At 35.9% G+C, this 22814-nt stretch overlaps 1 long non-coding RNA gene across 3 annotated transcripts in view; it reads right to left on the reverse strand.

Annotated features, from left to right (window-relative positions):
• The window catches only part of LOC137496701 (uncharacterized), an 82419-nt gene that overhangs the window by 39956 nt on the left and 19649 nt on the right, over nt 1–22814 (reverse strand). For 2 of the 3 annotated variants that reach the window (XR_015502658.1, XR_015502659.1), the window contains exon 2: nt 9925–10138. This is a non-coding gene — a long non-coding RNA (uncharacterized LOC137496701). Of the gene's footprint in view, nt 1–9598; nt 10139–22814 lie in introns of those variants that run through there. The other variant, XR_015502657.1, reaches the window with a different exon arrangement.

A 22814-nucleotide genomic window follows, 5' to 3' on the forward strand; every position in this document is an offset into this window, starting at 1 on the left:
TTAATCAGTTGTGGAAACAGCAAAATGAACCGCCAACTTATCCCGCATATATTTTATACCACTAATGACCTTCCAGCTGCAACCCATCACTAGGAAACACCCATACACACTCAATCACACACATACACTGCAGCCGATTTAGATTACCCAATTCACCTATACTGCATGTCTTTGGACTGTGGGGGAAACCGGAGCACTTGGAGAAAACCCAAGCGAACACGGGGAGAACATGCAAACTGAACACAGAAATGCCAACTGATACAGCCAAGGTATCAGCGACTCAGCGACCTTCTTGCTGTGAGGCGATTGTGCTACCCACTGCGCCACCGTGTCGCCATTAGAACGTTTCTTGTTTATTGTTTTTTTCCTGAGCAAAGGAATAATGACATGCTTTATAGCATACAGTACATCATACATTTTACCATGATAAACAGATCATAATACAGATCAGTCATATTTACAACAAGAATCTTTTAATGACAATTTAAAAGACTCTCATTTGGATCAAAGTGCAGCCACAATATATAATTAATTGTAATTCTAAACCTTCTAAACCACTATCCTTCAAACTACTAGGCTTTACCCATTTTGTACGCAAGGTGATTTTAGTCATTTCATTTAATAAAACTATGTAGTATCACTTGTTTTTACATAACTGTTAGACTGAATGACAATGGAGTATTATTTAACCAATGTTATGGCATTTTATTTTTACAAAAATTATATGAAACATTAAAGGGCTGGTCCACTTTAAACTATCATATTTTAAACTTTAGTTGATGTTTAATGTAGCTGTGTGAACATAAACAACATCTCTGAATGAAATATGTGCCATGCAAAGGGAGACATTGATTTTACAGAGTTAGCTTAGCAAAGCCTGAACTGAACGAAGTTTGAGGACTACAAAAAAATACATCCAGGCTAGTGAGATCACAAATGCTTTAGGTTTGTGCGCAGCATACTGGCGTAGCCAGAGGTGCTGTAATGTTATAGCAGAGAAAGCTAAAATGCCGTCCAGCTATATTTCCACAGAGCTTGTTTCTGTATTTTATCTTCCAAAGGACATGACACAAAGAGAGAAGTTTTACAGTTTAAATTTAATTATGTTCCAGAGAATTATAAAAAAATATATAGCTAGCATTTGACAAAGGACAGCTTCCAGAACCTCTCCCAGTTTAGCGCTGGATTCAGCTAAAAACTCCTCCAAGTAGGAGCAGCTCCAACCATTACAGACAAAGCTGTGGATTGTGAGCCACAGCCTGTAAGTATTTTTATTTGTTAAAATTGATCTATTACATGCACAGTTTCTAGCGTTAACGGTATGTTGCAGCTACTAATTCATATTTATCCGTCAATCCCCTGTAAAAACCCACAATCTTCATCAGTGCTGTGGTGTCTCTCTATACGACTACTTTCCCTGCGTTCTACATCTCAAATTACAAACTCACAAAAGATATGTGAATGTTTCATGTTACTTACACATGCTTATTCCGAATATGTGAAAGACACTTGTCAAATTTTATTTTAGAGAGCAGGAATGAGGTTCAGTAGTGTCCTTTTCATTTTCTGTCTGATTCAACCTCAAAGTAATACGGCTAACAGCTACTCTGACAGTATTTACACAGTCGAGGTAAAGCGCGTGCTTGTAGGGGCGTGACTCTTTTCCTGGTGACGTGGAGCAGATCCATGAATAACAGAGAATTAAGTTCGCTGACCAATCATAGCATCTTGAAAGCAGGTTTTAGGAGTAATTAATAAATATGACATTTTCATGTTAGCCGAGTAGCAGCACACAATCAAAAATATATGAAAAAATAACATAATTTTTCTATAAATGAAGCATCTTATAAACACAACCAAGTTTTAAAAATATACTCTGGACCATCTCTTTAAAGAAGTCACTTTGGTTGTATTTAAAATGCTATATACGCGTATAAAATCTCTTTTATAAACAAAATTGGACATGAAAACCAAAATCGGACGTCTTCTCTTTGACTAGTCAGTTATTTTTACAACCGAAAACCACGGAACATACTGTACATCATGTTAGAAAAGGGAATACTTTCCTTTGGGAAAGAAATGGTACTGAGGACATATTTTCCAATTATTAGGTCATTTACTTTGCCCGGCTTATTTTTTTACTTCGTGTCCATTTGGCAGTAAAAACAGTCATTAGGCCAACAGTAACTGACGTGTCCTTGTCGAGGTTACAAACATTATTTGAACTGCGGTGTCTAGGGAGGTCATTACAGTCATGCTCATTTAATTGTGGGCTCTGTATGTCACTTTTTGCACACTGTAAATCCAACATTACCAGCTTACGCAAACTCGCTCTATTATGTCAAATTTAAAGCCATTTAAGTCAGTTTTTCAATACGCCATGTGCAATTAGGCTACTCCACAGATCCAACTGTGTGATTGGCTTCGTCTACTGACCATTTTTTATTATCATCGCCTAAAACTGGCCAGGTTTAATAAAAGCAAGTTGAACTGGGACTTTTTAAATTTCATCAAGAGCTTTGATGGATGCTTGCTAAAATTTCTTTAACACGAGGAATTAGACGGTTGCGTCAGTCGAGAAAAAAATCACTATCTCCAGCCCAAAGGAAAACATTATCACAGCACGCTTGCTGGTTCACCTTTACTGAACCTCCAACTTTTACCTCCCAACGAGCTGCCAAACTAATACAAAGAGCACAGGGGTTCGACAGGTCTGCCTCTGTAGCCTGATACGGCACAGGCTTGTCCGAGCCCTCCCAATTGATTCAGTGGCACGCTCCTTGTTTAAAAAAGAGCAAGACGTTCAGGGGGTGACGGGGTGTAAGAAGACTTTTAGTTCATTCATTAATCACAGAAGTAAACAGCCCATCCAGTGACACCTGGCGAGGTTAATGCTCGAGACCTTGGAGTAATCACCACCTCCCCCACGGTCCGTCCAGCCAACCACTCACATGAAAGCTTGTGATTATAGAGGAAATGGGAATTAGCAGAAACATTTCGGAAAGGCGCTCTCTCCAGTGCGTTTGGTAGCGGAGGATGGATCGGAGGGAAAAAACGGAGAGGCTGTGGGCTGATTGGAGCTTTCCCTTGAGGGAGCCGAGCGGGGGGCCAAAGGTCGAGCCTACACCAAATTAGTAGTGTCTGTTATTCGAAACCAAAATAAAGCAGGAGCAGAAGTAAGCGATTTTATCCCCCCCCCCCCCCCTTACTCTGATGCTGGAGTGCTTTCTGGGCTCTTTCTTGAAAATTACCAAGAGGCCACATCGCAATTAGTGGTTTGTTTCTTTTAGACTGAAATATGGCCATAATTCATAGCTTTCAAATCATTTCATTGGAAAGATGTATTGGCTTGCCCGGACTGAAGAAGTAATTGTAACACATGATATGGCAATTTGTTACCCAGGCAGCAAGTACACAAAGGTATTTGCATAGAACGTGGGAGAGCATATAATTCCTTTCCAGTATGGCGTGTAACAGAAAACTGCCTGCAAATGTTATTACACCCTTTTTCATTAAGGAAGTATGAAGCACTAGACTTTGCTATACAGCTCGGCTTGTAATGGCTGCAGTTAGTGTCTCCAGTGTCAAAATATGCTTGGACTTCAGTATATTTCCAGGTTTTTCTCTTCCTGTGCTGAACACAAACGTGACTGCCGGCCAGCTGAACGTCAAGGTCGCTCGATATTTCGCTCGAATATACAAACACGATCTGCTGTTTAGAGCCTGTTTAGGACATCGACCGTGAAAAATGACTCTCATGTGCGACTGATAAATGTTGAAATGCATGGCCTGCCAGGGTTTTGTTTAACTGAGATTTTAGGGGCTAATCCGTTTGACATGAATCATTAAGTTCTCTATGCAATAATTACAGCATCCACGCAGTGTGTTTCAATTCATAACAGCCCTGCCTTTCCCAGAATTTTGCCTTCAAAAACTTTTGCCAAGAGTCGGAATAAGGATTCCTTTTCCTCATTACTGATCATCAAAGTACCGGGTATCAAATTACAGAGCTGGTATCTGTAATGATTGACCTCTACTTTGAGAGCATGCAATATATTTTAATAAGAAATGTAAAATGCGATTGGGCATAACCAAAGATGTGCTTGTTTCAGGTCAGTTCACTTGATGGCATTAAACTTTATAGCAATAGCCTCTCAAAATCTTTTTTGCTTGATACAGCCTAAATACACTCAAAAGTAGAGTAATAGAGTGGAAGGCAATATAAATAAGAATTAATTAGGTAATTTGTCAGCGTTTTTTAATTTAATTTAATTTAATTTAATTTTGGGACCTTAATCACTCTTCTTTCAACATTTGATGTTGAATAATTCCCTAAAGTTTTATAAAGAGACTTTTATTGACATTATAATTAGTTTAAAACAACATATTAAAATACAATAGTAAACAATTAGGTCGCAGTCCAAGTGCCTTAGTGTCTCACTAGTGACGATATACAGCCATATGGAATTGCTACGTATGTGATATTGGGTTTATACAACAGTTTGACGGTATAATCGTGTATATAAAAAAATGAAATAAAACACACAGTTTTAAAAAACCCTTTTGTACATGGAACTACTTTCCTACGCTATTCATTTACATCTGCAGCTGACGTCAGAACAGCAGAAAAACCGTTGCTTAAAAACACATCAATCTAGAGCTAGTATTTCAATGATTCTCTTGAGTAATGTGTCTAAAGTGATGAAAAAAAACAGATTATTTTGCTCACATTTAAAGATTATAAGGCTAAATGGCATGAAATGCCATCAGTCAAGAGACAATTCCCAGTATTTCTCTGTTGCAATCGAGAGATCACAATAATTAACCCTGAACAAGCCAAAGCAAATCAAACACTGGCAGATTACTACAAATACAGCACATAGAAAATAGAGAGATCGACTTAGAATGCCACTTACCCGTTTTATAACGATTTGATTAGCTGTAGTTTGAAAGATAAAAAGAAAACACTGAGTTTTTCTCCTCTAAGGACTTATTATGCGGTCTCAATCCCCATCTTGTGGCAACTGTCTTTCCTCTGCTCATTATATCTGGCTGATCTTCGAAATTATAAATACTTAAAATATGCACTACTGCAAAAAAAACTGCAGTCGCAATCAAAATAACTACATTCTCAACTAAAAAAGCCGCAAAAGTATATTATGTTGTCCAACAGCAGCAATATTTGTCAAATTCTAATGAGTTTATTGATCTGCTGTCACTTTTTGTAAAAAAAAATTAGAGGAAATTTCTGTAATTTAATGTCCATTATTTTATGTTTATTTTGACAGCAGCTGGGGTGCCAACAAAAAAAATAAATAAAATAAAATAATGTACAGTAATTTCAGAAATTTCCTCTAACCTTTTTGTTGGGAAATTTACAGGAAATTTCTGCAATTTACCGTCCATTATTTTTTTCCTGGTACCCCAGCAGGAAAAAAAACTAAAACAACATAATATTTTTACAGCATTACTCGTTAAGATTTTTCTCTTTAATCACCATTGAGACAAATACTTCTGAAGCTTAAGCTGCTGGAAAAATATAGGGCGGGCACTGGATGCTTGATCGACCAATTAGAATTGAGTATTCCTAAGAGCCTGGTTAGCAATGAAAATGCCTCTTTATAAAATTTGGCCTTCATTGCACATCCTCCTGGCTGCATGGCGAGCAGTGATAAATAACAAACTACACTTAACGTCCTCAATAGAGGTTCACCGAGGGTTTTCATGTGAAAGTTTACAAGTGCTCAGCAATAAATGAAGCTGCAGGAGCACTTTAAATGACAGAAGAAGTAGATTTAAACATCTGCTGTGCAATACAGATTCCTCAATGCGGAGGAATGAGGGCTGCGTGCTCATCCAACACAGTCATTTTGGCATGGCTGGATCTGGCCCAGTCAATGAAGACTACACATTCATAAGACTTACATTGCAGGAATTACATTAGCGGCGTGTCATAAAAACTAATTTACACTTTAAACCTGCACTGTGTCTGGCAGCTGTGTGTAAGATGTTTGGAGAAGGAACGTTTGGAGCCAAGAGCTCCTGGCAAAAATGACTGCACTCCAGAATCATTTTAAAACATTTAACATCATGCAAAAAATACATGCTGTAAATAAACCCGAGGGTTACTGTGAATGAGGACAGGTCAATTAGGACATGATGAATGGAACGCAAAATGAATTAAAATAAACACATTAAAAAATGAGTGCAATTTCTTAACATTAGTTATTTAATTCTGGTAACAGTTTACAGGAAAGTCTCATAATAGATTAGCTAACAACTAACTATTTTTACAGTATTTATTAACGTGTTTATATGTGTTAATACAAGTGTTTAGTGCTTATGTTAGTTTACAGTGCATATAACTAATGTTATTATTTAATCTTTGATAGGAATTTATAAATCCTATGAACATTTAAAGGAATAACTAATGTAGAAGTATTGTTTATTGTTTATGTTACCAAAAGTTAACTAATAAAGCGTTATCACAATTCTTAACAGCATTCATAAATCATTTAACTGTATTATTGCAAAAACATATTAGTATATGAACAGTACAAATAACCCTGACCCAGATTTAAAAAATGCTGTAAATGAATTTTTTATAATTTCAGCAAAAGTTCAGAAATAATTTTTTTTCAACCGACTGAAATATTTAAATGCAAATTCATTGTTTCTGAGGATGTAGCCAAATAAAATGAAAACTTCAAGACAATTTAACAAGTAAATTGAAGGAAACACAATATGTAAATTTTTAAATCGAGGGAAAGATGAATGTGAATATAAGTACAGGGATATCCTCAGGACCTCAGTCAGGGCTAAAGGTTTACCTTCCAACAAGACAATCACCCTAAGCAAACAGCTAAAATAACAAAAAAAAAATGGCTTCACAACAACTTTGGGACTGTTGTTGAACGGCCAAGCCAGAGCCCTGTTTTAAACCCAATTGAGCATCTCTGGAGAGGCCTAAAATGGCTGTCTACCAACGTTTACCATACAACCTGAGGATCTGCAAGGAGTAATGGCAGAGGATCCTCCAATCCAGGTGTGAAAACTTGCGCTTTTCCCAAAAAGACTCATGGCTGTATTAGATCAGAAGGATGCTTCTACTAATATCCGAGCAAGGGTCTGAATACTTAGGACCAGGTGATGTTTCAGTTTTTCTTTTTTAATAATTCTGCAAAAATGTCAATAATTCTGTGTTTCTCTGTCCATAAGGGTTGCTGTGTGTGTATTAATGAGGGAAAAATGAACTTTAGCAAATGGCTGCAATAGAACAAAGAGAATTTTTTTTTAAAAGGATCTGAATACTTTCCGTACCCACTGCATGTTCATGTTAATCTTAATTTCTCAGAAATTTCACAACTCAAGTATGTTGGTTTAAAGATTTTTAATGTGTATTGAAAAATAACAACAACAAAAAATCTGATCTTTTAATAGCCTTTATTTGATGAAGCACAAATTAAGAATTTGTAAGACCTGCAGAAGTCTTGCTATTAAAGTGCTGATTTATAAAATCAGTTTCTAAACAGTATTTTAGTTAATTTGTGTTATTTAAGTCTTATGACTTCTGGGTGATATTTTCTACTTGTTAAGCTTTCACAATTAAATTCCAGCACACCACAACTAACTCTTGTTAAACATCCCATCTGGATTTAATTCACTGATAAATTAGCCGTTGAGTCTTTCTCAGAGAATGTTTCTCCAGGACTGTCCCCCAAACTGTCAAAACTTGTAATTAGAAAACCCACACTGTACAAATTTACACAACAAAAAGTCATGACAACAAATGTTTTTTTTTTATATTAGGTTTTAACTAATTATTTGTAGCTGTACAAAGTTTAACTTAATATTTGTAGTCAGTGATTGATGTTAAGATGACTAGAAAAGTCCATTTGATTCAATTAAAGATTTTAGGCAGCGTTTTTTGGTAACACTTATGACCCGACAGGCCCGTTAGTTAAAGGTTCAAGACACCCTGGAGTACTTTTTTGAAATTTTAACAGATTTGTGTTTGTTGAGCATCAGTTAACACAACGTTAGCAGCTGTCAGCTTTAATTGTGGGAAAACTGGATAATTTCAAGCTTTTGTCAGCTAATTTTATATTCTGAGTTTAAAATAATTTTTGGTGTTGGATCAAAATTGGTTACGAAGAGCGCCTCTGCTAGTGGAGTGATAACGTGTTGGTTTCTCATTATTATTCACAGTGGATTTTTCTTATCCTATAAGAAGACCCTGCTTCTTAATTATTCATGAGAGCATGTGCTTTCCGAAGGCAAGACAGACCTCCCAATGACCCAATGACTGGGTAAGACAGAGTCTGTGCATGGCACAGGTCGTATGTGTTTGTTTCCATGATCCAAGGGGTTTGTTGTATGTTTTTATCCGCGATTCTGTCAGAATCAATACAGCGAAGCAGTTGGTTTGCAGAAAGCATTTTTGTAGAGAGAGCTGTATGAGAATTGGGGAATGGCAGACTTTGTCTTTTATCAATTGAGTTCGTTCCCATTCAGACACATCACCTACATCTGTGCTGCTGTGTTTGCCTGTTTAAAATTCCCCCAGATTACCGGCAGGGTTGATGGTTGGAATAGACAGAGGGCAAGAGACTTGCTGCACTGCTATCCACTGTGTCTGCATTCAGACCCAGGGATTGAGGAGGAAAGAAGTCCTTATTTATCATGTTTATGTAAACCGGATTATATTTATAATTTGGTTATATGTATATGAAATTACGAATAACAAATGTAGCAGGACATTACATTGCTTTGTGTCTATTTCTTTGCATTTTAACTTAGTAAACTATAAAATTATGGGTCTTCTCACGGTTGCGTCTCATTTTGTGAGCCAACTGACAACAGTTGTTCGCTCCCCTCCTTTTTCCTTGCTCTGCCGGCTACACCCACTTCTCCCACTGCTCGCAGCGCTTCACGGCCATCTCAGAGCATTTTTTTAATTCTGAGGTAGACTTGAACCAAAAGAGGGGGGTTTCATGGCCCTTTAATGTATTCACTGACATTAACTAACTATGAATAGTCTTATTGAACATTTATTAATCATAGTTCAACATTAACTTATGCATATTTAAAAACCAAAGTTGTGCTTGTTAACATTAGTTAATGCACAGTGAGTTAACATGAACTAACATGAATTTAACTAAAATAACATCACGTTACAGAATAAGAATAAATACTGTGATAAATGTATTACTGATTGTTCATGTTAATAAATACATTAAAAAACATCAACTAATGGATCATTATTTTAAAGTGTTTCCCAATTCATTTTTTTCTTTTTTAATCAAAAGGGAACAACTGTAATAAAGCAAGTGTCAATGTCAATAAAGCAAACAGCACAAGCTGTTGAAGGACTAAACTCTGAGAGAACCGTGAAAACAAAGCACAATGTCGATCACACTTGTTTTGCCCATCCTAAAAGAACAATAAAACAGCTCTTAAAAAGAGTTGACGTGAAGAAGTGCAGGTGCATGATAAATTACGCTCTAAAACCCAAAGCCAAACATATTACTTCATAATTTATCCCAAATCCCCTTCGTCTTTCTCTGCACAGTGATTTTCAACAGCATTGTTGTAAATCTAAATTCACGATCACAGTTTATTTCGTTCCATAACATGAAGCAGACTTCAATCCCGGGTGATTTATTTAATTTAAAAAGTATGACTTGATGTGGAGATTACTGAAGTGCATCAATGCTTCATTCACATGGGGAAAAATACTAGAATCAATTAGAGTGTAATCTTGCTGGACTCTTCGTCCTTCGGTGACTTCGGAGGCCTTAACCTCTGCTTGTCCTCCAGTATTTCTCTCTATTCAGCCAAATCACTGATGGCATCGCTACTCACAGATGAGGGTAAAACAGTTAGCCAGCTATCTGCCTGGCTCATTGAAGAAAGCATACTAACCTCGTACGCTGAATTAGCAAAGGGTTTCTGCATCGATAATCATCAATCTTCCATGGCAGCGGGTGCCTTCGGTGCAGGTCAGAGGCTGCCATGTGCAATCAAGAATGAGCTGGAAGTCTTCGGGGTGCTTGGAGAGACTCTTACCAATCCCAGATGAGAGCTTTACTTTGCCTTGAATTAGCTCATGAGTGTGTTTCCAGCGCACGGCACGCACCTGCAGGGACAAAAGACAAACCACCGGTGCGTTTCAAAGCTTTGCTATGAAATGGAGCTGAAATAGATGATCAACTAGAAGTCTGTTCACACAAAGACGCATTTTCATGATATGTTCATTCATAGCTATTTAAAAAAAAAAAACTATTAGTATACAGTACATTGTATGTACATTAACTTCATAAATTCTATTACTCAAAAGTTTAAAAAATCTGCCACAATTTAATCAACATTCAATTATTCATTACCTATTTGAGTTTCTTATTTTGACCACAAAAGCTGTATTGAAAAATGCTGGCTGCTTAGATCCATTGATATCTATATTCATTTTCAGATGATGAGAAGATTTAGGTTCTTTTGTATTTGCCAGAACACAGAAAAAAAATGCTGCGCCCCTACTTATACTATGTTTTTAAAGTAGGTACTATTTTGTGAAGAAAGAGTACATACTTTTGAGAGTGTAACAGAAGAGTATGCAAACGTTGGGACATACTGCTTCCCCATTAATGGACCATTATGTTGTTTAGTTGCTAGTGGTGTGATGAGATATCGTTTGATGAGATCTCATGAGATTAAGTCGCGACAAGATTTCTCGTAAAGGTAAAAGTTTTCTTCGTGAGTTGTGAAGATTGGAGGCAGGACTGGATTTGAACGCAGGCCGGTCCCGGTGTTGCACATGTCACTCACTCGGGTGTGACGTAACCTCCTTTTTTTCCACCAGAGCTGCCCCATCCAACAGAGGCTACAACTGCAGCCACACACATAAACCATGGTTCATAACCGTGCGTTGGAAAAGCACTTTAGATGTGCTGAAAGTCATAATCGTCATAAACACAAATGGAATTAGGATATGTGAAGTATTCCTATTTTAATCGAATTTTTGATGTGCAGTACAGACATGTAAACAGTAGTTACATCCCCTGTCAATCCTCTTAACACATCATCCACATTTCTTTCATATTTTACTACCTACCATATTGGAGATGCAGCAGCAGGTTAATCTGCTAGTCGTAGTCTTTCATGCAGAGAAATCTCTTTAATTAATTATGCATTCAGAAGTCCAAAACAAGTGTTTATTTAAAGTTCACATTGTTGTTGCAGAAGAAATATAACACGGAAAAAATAATTTAAATATTTTCCAGTTGGCTAGATATTAATTAATAGTCATTCAAACTTCTTTACCAAACCCTCTCTACTTGACATTTACACTTTTGGGTGAACTATCCCCTCAAGCAGAAATTCTGATTTTAATTTTAGGGCTGACAAACAATTATTAATGATTCAGGAAAATGAAAAAAAAAATAAGATTAAAAAAAGACCTGTTAAGATAACATGATTTTAATTGTCAGTCACTGTGTCAGATTATGCGATTTTGTCTAGTTCAGGGGTGCCCAAACTTTGTGTGAAGGGCCAAAAACAAAATATTATTGAGAGCCGTGGACCGAAGACAAATTTGCCTCTCTAACTATTTTACGTTAAAATTTCCATAGGTCATTTCCTAATTAAAAATATTGATAAGTAGAAAACATTACTTTGAATTGCATTAACTAAAGGAGTATAACCTTTTATAATTATATTCAAAATATATTTTATACATTATTATCAGTCTGCCTTTGCTCATCAAAGTCTCTGCATTGTCCTCTATCTGTCTGATTACTAATCTGATTAATTTATACCATTTAAATTGAAACATTAATTTCTGTTAGTTTTTTTAGCTTAATAAAAAACTAACAAATAAAAGGTCACGTGCAATCTCTAAACCATCCCCATTATTCTCCCTCTCCTCTCAGATGGCATGTTGGGCCAAAATAAAAGGTTACCATGCCAACTTTAAACCGTGGGTCCTACTTTGGGCATCTTTGGTCTACTGTAGATAAAATCTTGACATGTGGGTACCCAATACGCAAGACTACAGTTTTCTTCAGGATCAATCATTGTGTGACGTCTACAACGCACATTCTGTTATCAAGCCATATAAATTAGAAATATCCCTGTAATTGTCTGATTTGATCGTTTACCTTTTGTCACAGACTTTGGATTAATTGTCGTGCACTATAGCACACAACATGAGGAAAAAAAGGATTGAATTTTCCGTCCAGATGTCCGTTTGTTGTTTACAAATCCCCTCAACACCCTATAATCAAGCAAATCATGCCAAACATCTAGTGGTCAATGAATTGAAACACGTCAATAACTGAAAATACAGCTTTTTATAAATACTTTTTACTTCAGTTTACAATAAATAAATAAATGTCTTAAGAAGACACCAAGGTGGCTCAGTGGTAGGCATTGTCGCCTAACAGCAAGAAAGTTGCTGGTTTGAGTCCTGGCTAGACCAGTTGTCATTTCTGTGTGGAGTTGGCATGTTCTCCCCGTGTTGGTATGGGTTTCCTCCGGGTGCGCCAGTTTACCCCACAATACAAAGACATCCGGTATAGGTGAATTGGATAAACTAAATTGGCTGTAGTGTATGAGTGTGTGTGAACATGAGAGTGTATGGATGTTTCAATCCAATACCCAGTACTGGGTTGTGGCTGGAAGGGAATCCGCCGCGTAAAACACGTTGTGGATAAGTTGTCGATTCATTCTGGTGTGATGACCCCTGATAAATAAGTGACTAAGCCAGAGGAAAATTAATGTCTTAGGACATGAATATGTCATTTCAAAAACTGAATTATGAATCATTGCTTGAGTTGTTTTAAATGATTTTCCTCAATTTTTTTTGTTGCTTTTCTGATTTTAATTAAGCATTCATAAATCAAGATATCTGTTCTATTGAAATGAATTTATGATTAACAATTAACATAAGAACAACGATCTTCAAGTGGGGTGAGAAAAATCAACTTAACTTAAAGACATAACTAGTTGTCAATACACCATTGACGGATATTTGTTCTTGTTTTAAGCATGAACTCAACTTCGTATTCGGTTTCTCATAAATCAAGTGCGAAAAAAGAAACCTTAAGTAAATTTAGAAGCTTTAGTCTGAAATCGAGCAGAAAGTCTTTTGCTTGAAGGCAACATACAGTAATGCTTAATCACTATCACACCTGTTCTTATCTAAACTCTGAGGTAAAGATAAAAAACAAGCCATTGAGCTTAAAAAAACTGTACAGTAAGGTTATACTAGAAAGTCATGTAACTAATGATGTGCTTTTTTTCACCTTTAAGAATAAAGAAGAAGCAGATACTTGCAAAAAAAAAAAAAAAAAAACGAAGATCTTGACCTTAGCCATTCAAAAAATGCTATGGAAAGGTGGTAGAAAAACGTCAGTCACGGTAAATTAAGCATTCTGACAATCACAAAAGGCTTTAAACATCTGCATGCGCCTTAGCTCCAGTTTTCTCACGTGTTTGAAAAAGATAAGTCAGAACTTGTTAGACGTTAAGGGAAAATGAAGAGAGAAAATAAACTAATTATGTTGTTGTCGTACCTTAAGCGTAGCAGATGATATGTTGGTGACAAGGGCTAATTGATTATTTTCTTTTGATGTAATGTTATCAGTGAAGTGCGGCAGTGAGCCTTGATTTGATTTTGTTTTGGCAGTTAAATACGTTCCAGACATGAAACATGGGATTTTGACCTCGAGTAACAGTTGCGTTGTTTTTAAATTATTATTGTTTTGTTAATATTAATATAATAGTACACTGTTAAAGATAGATTAAATAAAACTGATTATTATAGCTTGTAATGAAATAAAATTTCAGTCTTTTTGCTATAAAATTTCATGTTTAGATGAAATATATTTCCAGTTTTTTTTTTGCAATTGAAATTTCTGACAGAATTTTTTTCCTTTTTATATATTTTGTATAATAATAATAATAATAATAATAATAATAATAATAATGAAAAAAATAAAATTAATAAATTTTTGACTGATTTTTTTTATTATTTTAAAATTATTATTCTAAGCCATGTAGTCGAAGGATATTTTTAAATAATTTAATAATAAACATTGCTCTCAATTATATAAAATAGGATGCAGAGACACAAGTCTTTGTTTAATGTTTCAAATGTTTATTCAAAGCTTAATCTATGAAAATTTCCAAAAGAATGAGTTCTACATTACTCAGTTAAAATAGTTGGGTTAAATACCCCAACATATTTCCCAAATATAGAATATCATAGCACCTTCCCAACTATGGGTTATTTAACTAATCGCATTGTGTTATATAATTTAATAATATAATTTTTAATATAAAACTGCTGGTGAAACGGATATAAAAATCATGACACAGGAGTAATTTGATTAAAAAATAACGGTCACACTTTACAATAAGGTTTATTAGTTAATGTTAATTAATGCATTTAATAACATGAACAAACAATGAACAATACATTTACTACTGTATTTGTTCATGTTAGCTAATGATAGTTAATGAAAATACAGTAATTCATTGTTAGTTCATGTTAACTTATGGTGCATTAACTAATGTTAACAAGCATGGACTTGGATGTTAATAATGCATTAGTAAATGTTCAATTATGATTAATAAATGCTGTACATGTGTTGTTCATGATTAGTTAATGTTAGTAAATGCATTAACTAATGAACCTTATTGTAAAGTGTTACCAAAATAACGGTCACACTTTACAATAAGGTTTATTAGTTAATGTTAATTAATGCATTTACTAACATGAACATCATTGCGTAAGTGTTGTCAGTGCACAGACACAAAAAAGTTATGTGAGTAATAAAATAAGTTCTCTTTTCATGGTAAAAGCACAAATAAAATCCACATAATGTTGTTTATGTCTGTGAATGTAAACCTGCACTAACATAACAACTAAGAATTACTCAAATTCAGGATACTGTTACGAGAACATTCCTAAAAGAAAATAAAAGACTACAGTCAAGGCATTTAGGGGAAAAAACAAAGGTCACTGGTGAGCAGGGGTTTCCAAAATGTAGGCCCCTGAACACCAAAATAACAATGCTAGTGACTAACAAACCCCATTATTCTCAGAGGTGTTATAAACATCCAAATGTATACACAATGGCGCGCACACACACACACACAACAAGGTCAAATTTTTTTGCACCCCTACCTTCCCCTTGGCCTTTGTGTGAAGGGAAAGGTCTTTAAAATTTACTCCTAAGAAATGGGACATCACTAAAACACCTGCACACATCATCATATGTCATCGCAATCTCTTGCTTCACATGAGATTGATGATGGCGACTGCTTTAGTTATTCCAGTTGTGTTATGTTTTGGTATTTATCTTCAGGAAATCACAGAAGACAACATCATGTTATCATAACGATATAATGTGGCAATAAGATCGTAACTGTACTGAGCATTTACACAGTGGCCATATTCATCTATGTGAACACACAAAAACAACATTAACATTTTAGCAAACACTGTAAAAAGCTCATTCCCGACCACTAGACTTTTCTGACAGAGAATTTGAGTGTCCCCGAGTGACAGAATGTTGTGAGACTGCTATACAGGAGTTATTATTAGGAATTATAGATAGCCAAATTAAGCGGTTTTTATTTTAGTTGGTTTTTTCAAAGCATGAAGGTTGAACACGAATGCTTCAATGAATTAATGTATTGAAACATATGATTGTTTGTTATAAAATTTCATAATAATGACAACAACAAAAAAATAGTAATTTGTGCATCTCCTGATTTTTGTGTGCAGCCATACTGCTGTTGCAGCTGATGTATTCTGGGATTTTTTTTTCCTCTTGGTTTCGAGAGTGGTCCTGAAAAATTTAAGCCTATATAAACGCTATCCACCACCTTCAGTCAAGACCTGTATTTATTTTTAACATGTGAGTGCCATAAAGCTGATGAAAAGCTCTTGCAATGTAATAATGTCATCACCCAAGGGGTCGCAATCCAATAGTATTCAATCCAAAGACTAAAAACTTTTTTTATTTGCAAATATTTTTTTTTAATTTGAACTATTGTTTTAGTATTTTTTATGTTATGTAAAAAATATTGTAATTATAATACTTCAATACAATTTTGGGGGGGAATCACCAAGCGACCGCCCCCCTCTTCACCACACACACACACACACACACACACACACACACACACACACACACACACACACACACACACACACACACACACACACACACACACACACACACACACACACACACACACACAAGAGTCATGCAACCTCCCCAGACTGTTCAGATCTTTACATGGATCACACTCAAACAGCAACAATATGGTTAAAAAAAAATTATAATAAAGGACTTGGTTTAGTTTCTACACGTCAAGAGCAACTGAAATAAATCCATGACCTCCTAACCTCAATAACAATATACAATAAAGCCATTTTGGTAGGAAATATGTAGCTGAAATGCAATTAGATCCTTATACATCATCTCCAGAGTAGGTTTATCTAAGGGGAGGACGGGGCTTTTGAAACAGCACTCTTGCTGTGGAAATGTCTTCCAAGAGCTGACACCGTGCAGTCAAATGAAGAAAGATGGTGCTTGTGTGGAGCAAATGGCCCATGACCAAGCTTAAACACCAACTGTGGCATAAAACCAGTTGATAAATGTATCATAAATCTCTCCGACAGAAAACCCAACGACGTTTCATTCATATTTCACACTCTTTTTTTTTTTCCACACCAAACAAGAATAGTCGGTTGTTAGCCGACCTGTGCGCCAATTAAAGTAGTTATTGAATGTGTTTACAAAAGCCTTTGTGTGCTGCAGAAAGAGTAATTACTCCAGTTTAAGTGTGATCTGGAAAGCATTTGATTAACAAGCTCAATCCCATCCGCAGAGTTACCTTCGGATGCCATGCTCTCCTTGTCTTTCGAAAGCTTTTCTATGGAGCATGGGGTAACCCAAAGGGAATGAAATGCAAACATGCAATTAGAGGGGCAGCGAAGGAATGAACAACACAGAATAAAACAACCCACATTAAAAAAACAGAAAAAAGAAATGACTGTAAAATAGCAATGCCAGAGGTTACGGATTTCCCAGGCAATACATCATGCTATTTTGATAAATAGTTGACCCTGATTTTGAGTGGAACGTTTTTTTTTTGTTGTGGTTTCTTACACGGTTTTATCAGGACTACTATGAGATCAGAGTGCCAACGAAAAGGAAAACGCCACTCGTAAAAGAAAAGTCCAATCACATTCGCAGAACTTCAGCTGAATCCCAGCATGCAGACATGCCAAGTTGGACTTTTCTTAGTGGGTGGTCCCTCCTTTGCTTGATGTGGAAACTGAATTAGCACAGAGCCAATTTCGCCCTCGATCTGGAAACATTTTCTACCTTCCAGAGCGCGCTTAATATAGCGACGTAATAAAACACCTTCGGCCTCTGGCGTGTTGTTTTACCAAATAACATCTAACTGGCCATTACTCCCCATTAAGCCTAATGGTTAGACTAATTATGATAATTCCATAAAAGGTGCTGTGTTTAGCCCAAACTGTGGATGAACATTAACTTAATGACTACGGCTGACCTCTCTCGAATGCTGCCGGGGTGTATGTCTCTGGTAGGCTATTAGTCACCAGCATTTTGCATTATCCTGTTTATGTAAAGAGCCGTACAGTCATGATGGTCAAGCAAGGATATCAGATCGTTGACAATATCTATTACAAAACACAAATGAGGTGGATTTACACTCTGAGCCACAGATATGGGAATTTCGAGTGATGCTTGAAGGAAAAAAGAAAGGAATATTTGCCATGTGTCAACTTGTGTCGTTGTAAATGGCAGACTAAATAGGTGTCAGATAGAACGTCCCAACCAACCTCTTTCACAGCAGATTACGGCGGAAATCCCCTCCACACCCTGTGAATGGAATCAATACAGGAATGTCAAACAGCCTAGTCATGAATACCTTCATGTCAAATGACTGAAGAGACAACCGTCAGATTTGGTATGTTTTATATTATTGCTGAAGCTTATGAAGGAATGCATTAGGGCTGCTTAAATATTTTTCTTTGCCACTTTCTCTGCAAATTCTTCGAGATCCTTTCAGCAATCAGGAAGATTTTCGTACAATATGTTGTCATTCTGCTTGGGCTAAGCGCTGGAATCATGGCACTCTTATGTTTTCATAAGAGCCGCAGTATCGGCTGTTAAAAGTCAGGGCACAGTATTAATTGTATATACGAGCCGCTGGCAGGCATGCATTGCTGCTGATTAACACTGTGTCTGGAAGCAAAGCTGTTGTCCCAGGTGCGCTGTGTTTAGAAAGGGACTGTATCCAAAATGAAATACTTTGCAGAGGAAGTCCATCACAGCCCGTGTGTGCTGGTGAGCCAGACCACATTTAACCACTTTCAGTGCGCCTCTGCTTCCTCAATTGTATTGTTAAAGGAAGATTTTTGAGAGAGCGGTGAAGGCCAAGAAAGGATTAAGTCAGATATTCAACGAGGTGTTTTCTTGCCTTGATACAATCATATTCACAAGGCCAGCACATTTACAATGGTTTTAGGAATATTTAAGGATTACACAGAAGTTATTCGCAATTCTCTAATCAGATATGTGTAGTACAAAAGTTACAGTACGCTTTATTGTTTGCACCACTTTTCTCTGAGGTAAGGAAGATCAGATCAGTATTTATTGGGAGCAAGCAAAAATGAAATCCTACAATGAATCTGGAATGCATTGTTTAGCAAATTACACTGCAAAAATATCAACTTAATTGTATTCATTTTTAACAGTTAAACTCCAACAGAAGTTGTTTTAAAGGGATAGTCTGACCAAAAATTTGCTGTTTTGTTACTCACTCAAGGCTATGATAAAGATGATTTTTTTTTCTTTATTTAGTTAAAAATTACTGTAAATTAATAGAAATAAAAAATAAAAACAAAAAAAACCTGGGTCCAAACCAGTTTACTGATTGGCAGACAAATATTTATTATACAAAAAAAAATGTCTTATCAGCAAATGGACAAGCTAAACCCATACTATAAAAATGGTCCAAGTACTTAACCTGTTTTTAAATGGAACAGTACTAAATGTGTGATAAATATACTGATTGTGACAGTGTAAATGTGATATGCTATTGACTAAACTTACCTCTTCATTATATAAAGATGGAGGCTTTGACTGTATTTAATGATAGCCAAGCTGGAACCTTAAAGTTATAGCTAACGATTAGTTTAGGTTGGGTTTGTTAATAGGGTAAAATGTTGATTCTTTACAGAGTTGTATGCTGTATTGCATTCTGAAATTTGCCTGAGAATCAATAAAACTGTTAATTACAAAACATTACTGTAAATGTGTAGATGAAAATGTTGTCAACTGTGATTCCTAAAATGCAAGTCAGCAATTACTGGCACTTTGAGTAAAAAAAAAAAAACATATAGAGGCAAAACAAAAGTATTACCACTGGCTCATAATAAAACACTGAGGTCGAATGACGGAAAATAAACTGTATAAGAATCTAAATATAACTTGTACAACATTATTAGCTTTAATCCATAGCGTGGCTACAGTATGGTCCTGTTCAGTGAATAGTAGGCACCAGCTAATACAGTTCAAAGTTATTCATCACCTGCACTATACCAAATCCCAATTACACAATTATTTTTTCTCTATTTCACCTATATGTGACAAGTATAAAATTACAGAGGACACCACAGTTCAAGCATTTTAGTTTTGCCCCAACATTTTTGATTTATACTCCAAGGCCTATAACATTTCCTACCAATCAGACACAGCTTGTTATGTTTCATAAAGATTATACTTTTTTCATTTTATAATTAACTTCTTACAATAAAAACATAAATAAACATATTTATAACACAATGGTGTTCAATGCTGTATACACGAGTCAATCTGTACCACCTTGTGCATTGTCCTCTATCTTCATGTGACAGTATTTACATTTTTAAACATCTGAATCATGCACAACATTTAACTGAAACATTTCAGTTGGCGTTTTTTTTTGTTTGTTTGTTTTGTAGCTCAGCAATTAAACAAACAAACAAAAGGTTACGTTGAATTATAAATGACGATCTTTGTTCATGGGATTCGCCCCAACCTTCCCATCATTCTAAATCTCTTCTCAGATGGCATGGCGGGCCAAATTAAAGGTTACCATGGGCCAACTTTGGCCCTCGGGTCTTACTTTGGGCATCTCTGTTCTAGATGGAGGATGGCAGAGAGAGAGAGTAAGGTATTTTTTCTCCTCATGTTCATTTATTTGGAAGACAATACACAAACATTACCAAGCCACATTAAGCTTAATTTGCACTGCTCTTAGTAGATTGCATTCGATTGGTCTTTATGGAAATGTTCTTTAATTTGCAGAAATGTAAGTATCACCCGGAGAATTTTTCACTCCTATTGGTGAACATAATTTGTGCTTATATTTGTCCCTTAAATTTCAGTGTTGCTTCACAAATTTTTAAATATATAATTTTATAATACATTTGTGCTTTAGCTTTCTTTGGAACAATTTTCAGAGAAAATAAAATAAAATTAAAAACTTTAAAACAACAGTTGGTCAGTGTTTAAAATGGTTGATCATGCAGCAACACAGGGCACTTGCATGTGTGAAATTGCTTTAATATGCATCTGAGCTTGGTTAGTTCAGGGATACATAAAACTTATAACAAAGTTGGCGACCAACCAGGAGCACTAACATAATAAGCATTATTGCTAATGACTGAGGGATTGAGGCTGGGCTGCAACATGTGCTCTGCCAGGATCAGGGTAAATGGTGTTGATTAGAGCAACACTGGGACTTAGAGCCAAAGCAGCTGCTTTGATTCTGACTGATTGCTGGACGCTGGGAATTAAATGAAATATTCACTTGTCAGGGATTGTTTGGCTGACTACATGTGTATTGCATTATTACTTTTTAAAAACCTTCACATCATATTCCTATAGACGTCTAAAGCAATTTGGGCTATGTCTAAGTCTAGTGTGTGGGTGTCCTGATGTTGCTTGCTTTTTGATAAGGCTTACACTGTAAAAAAAAAAAAAATGCTGGATTCCACACAATAGATTTGTGTTGGAACAACCTAAATTAATTAAGCTAGCTTTATGTTTTTTACAAATGTAAGTGGATTGAAAATAAAACAATTAAGTTATAAAAAAAAACAAGAATTGTGTTGTTTCAGCTCACTTTACAAAATGGCGAACATAATTTTTTGAGTGTACACTGTTAAGCATTACTGTAAATTACACAGTATTTAACTGCAATATGAAAAAAAATTTGCATCGTCCCATTGTCTTCCCACAGTTTAGTACGTCCTGTGATCCGTGGCTCAGTATGCATTATTAAAATTGGTTTGGTGATAAAAAAAACTGCAACAAAGCTACAAACTTCTGCCTTTGTATGCTTCTGATTGCCTTTCACATGTCTGTGGCCTGTCCAATCATCTCTTAGTATGTAATTCTGTTGTTGACATCATGTTTTCTCATGTGTTTGTGTGTGTGTGGAGTTTCTGAGAGTTCAGCACGGCAAGTAAAGGGGATAAAACACACGCAAAACTGCAGGTGAGACCAAAACAGCACATTGCCATCAGTGTTTTAACAGACACTCAATCTAAGTTCAGACAGACTCAAAAAAAAAAAAAAAATATGCAGATTTTTTTGTTGTTGCAAAGATAGCCTAGATCATGCAGCCTAAAGAGGTCACGCTGGCCTGTTTCTGCAATCACGCTCCCGCTGGTTATTCTTCCGCACCCGATCGCTCCCGCTGTTTATTCATTTTGTTTACACCACTGTCTGTTAAGAAAAGTTTTCTCCTTGACTGACTCTAAAATGCTTGGTAATAAACATGCGTTGTTGCCTTGGTAATGCAAGAATAATGTAAACAGAAGTAATCAATACTCTAAAAGTGCTCAGTTATTAAGATCTGTTGATATAATTATTATCTGCATAATTGGTTGAGACTGATGAGTCAAGATGTTTCGGTGCTTTTTCCTCACTTTATTATTCTTAAGCATTTTATTTGAACATATAATGGTCAAAATGCCCTACTTTTATTTAATTAACGAGAGAAAATGCTAAACTACGGTCAGATGTGCCTGCTCTCTATGTCAGGTATTTGTTAACCAATTAATATGTATATTGTTCTTTTTTCTGATTTTTCGGTAGCCATTTTTTTCTCAACAGCTCTTACTGTACCGTACTGAAACCGTGACCCTAAAACCGTGAGTAGATTGAACTGTTGCACCCCAAGTAAATACTTATACAGTAAGAAAAATTGCACTCTAAGTGTAAATACTGTTTTTTGTTGTAATTGATTTACAGTAAGTTACTGGTGAACTGCAGCTGGTAAGTTACTGTAGATTCTACAGGAAATTGTTAATTTGATCATATTTGACCCAACATAGGTTTTAACAGCCCAACATTTTTTAATATATAAAGCATAGACACTGGTGCACATACTGTACATCACTATACTGTTGCCACAGCGGACAGTATCCACACACAAATTCACACACACACACACACTAGGGACAATTTAGCCTACCCAATTCACCTGTACAGCATGTCTTTGGACTGTGGGGGAAACCGGAGCACCCGGAGGAAACCCACGCGAACGTAGGGAGAACATGCAAACTACACACAGAAATGCCAACTGAGCTGAGGCTTGAACCAGCACTACCTACTGCGCCACTGCTTCGCCCCATTGAATATGTTTATATATGTAAAAAGAAGTTTATAAATCCTTCAACAGTTTTTTTTCATGGCAGTTCTCATTTTCCTAAT

The sequence above is a fragment of the Danio rerio genome, chromosome 11, assembly GCF_052040795.2.
Source record: "Danio rerio strain M-AB ecotype USA chromosome 11, GRCz13ab, whole genome shotgun sequence".
Lineage (NCBI taxonomy): Eukaryota > Metazoa > Chordata > Actinopteri > Cypriniformes > Danionidae > Danio > Danio rerio.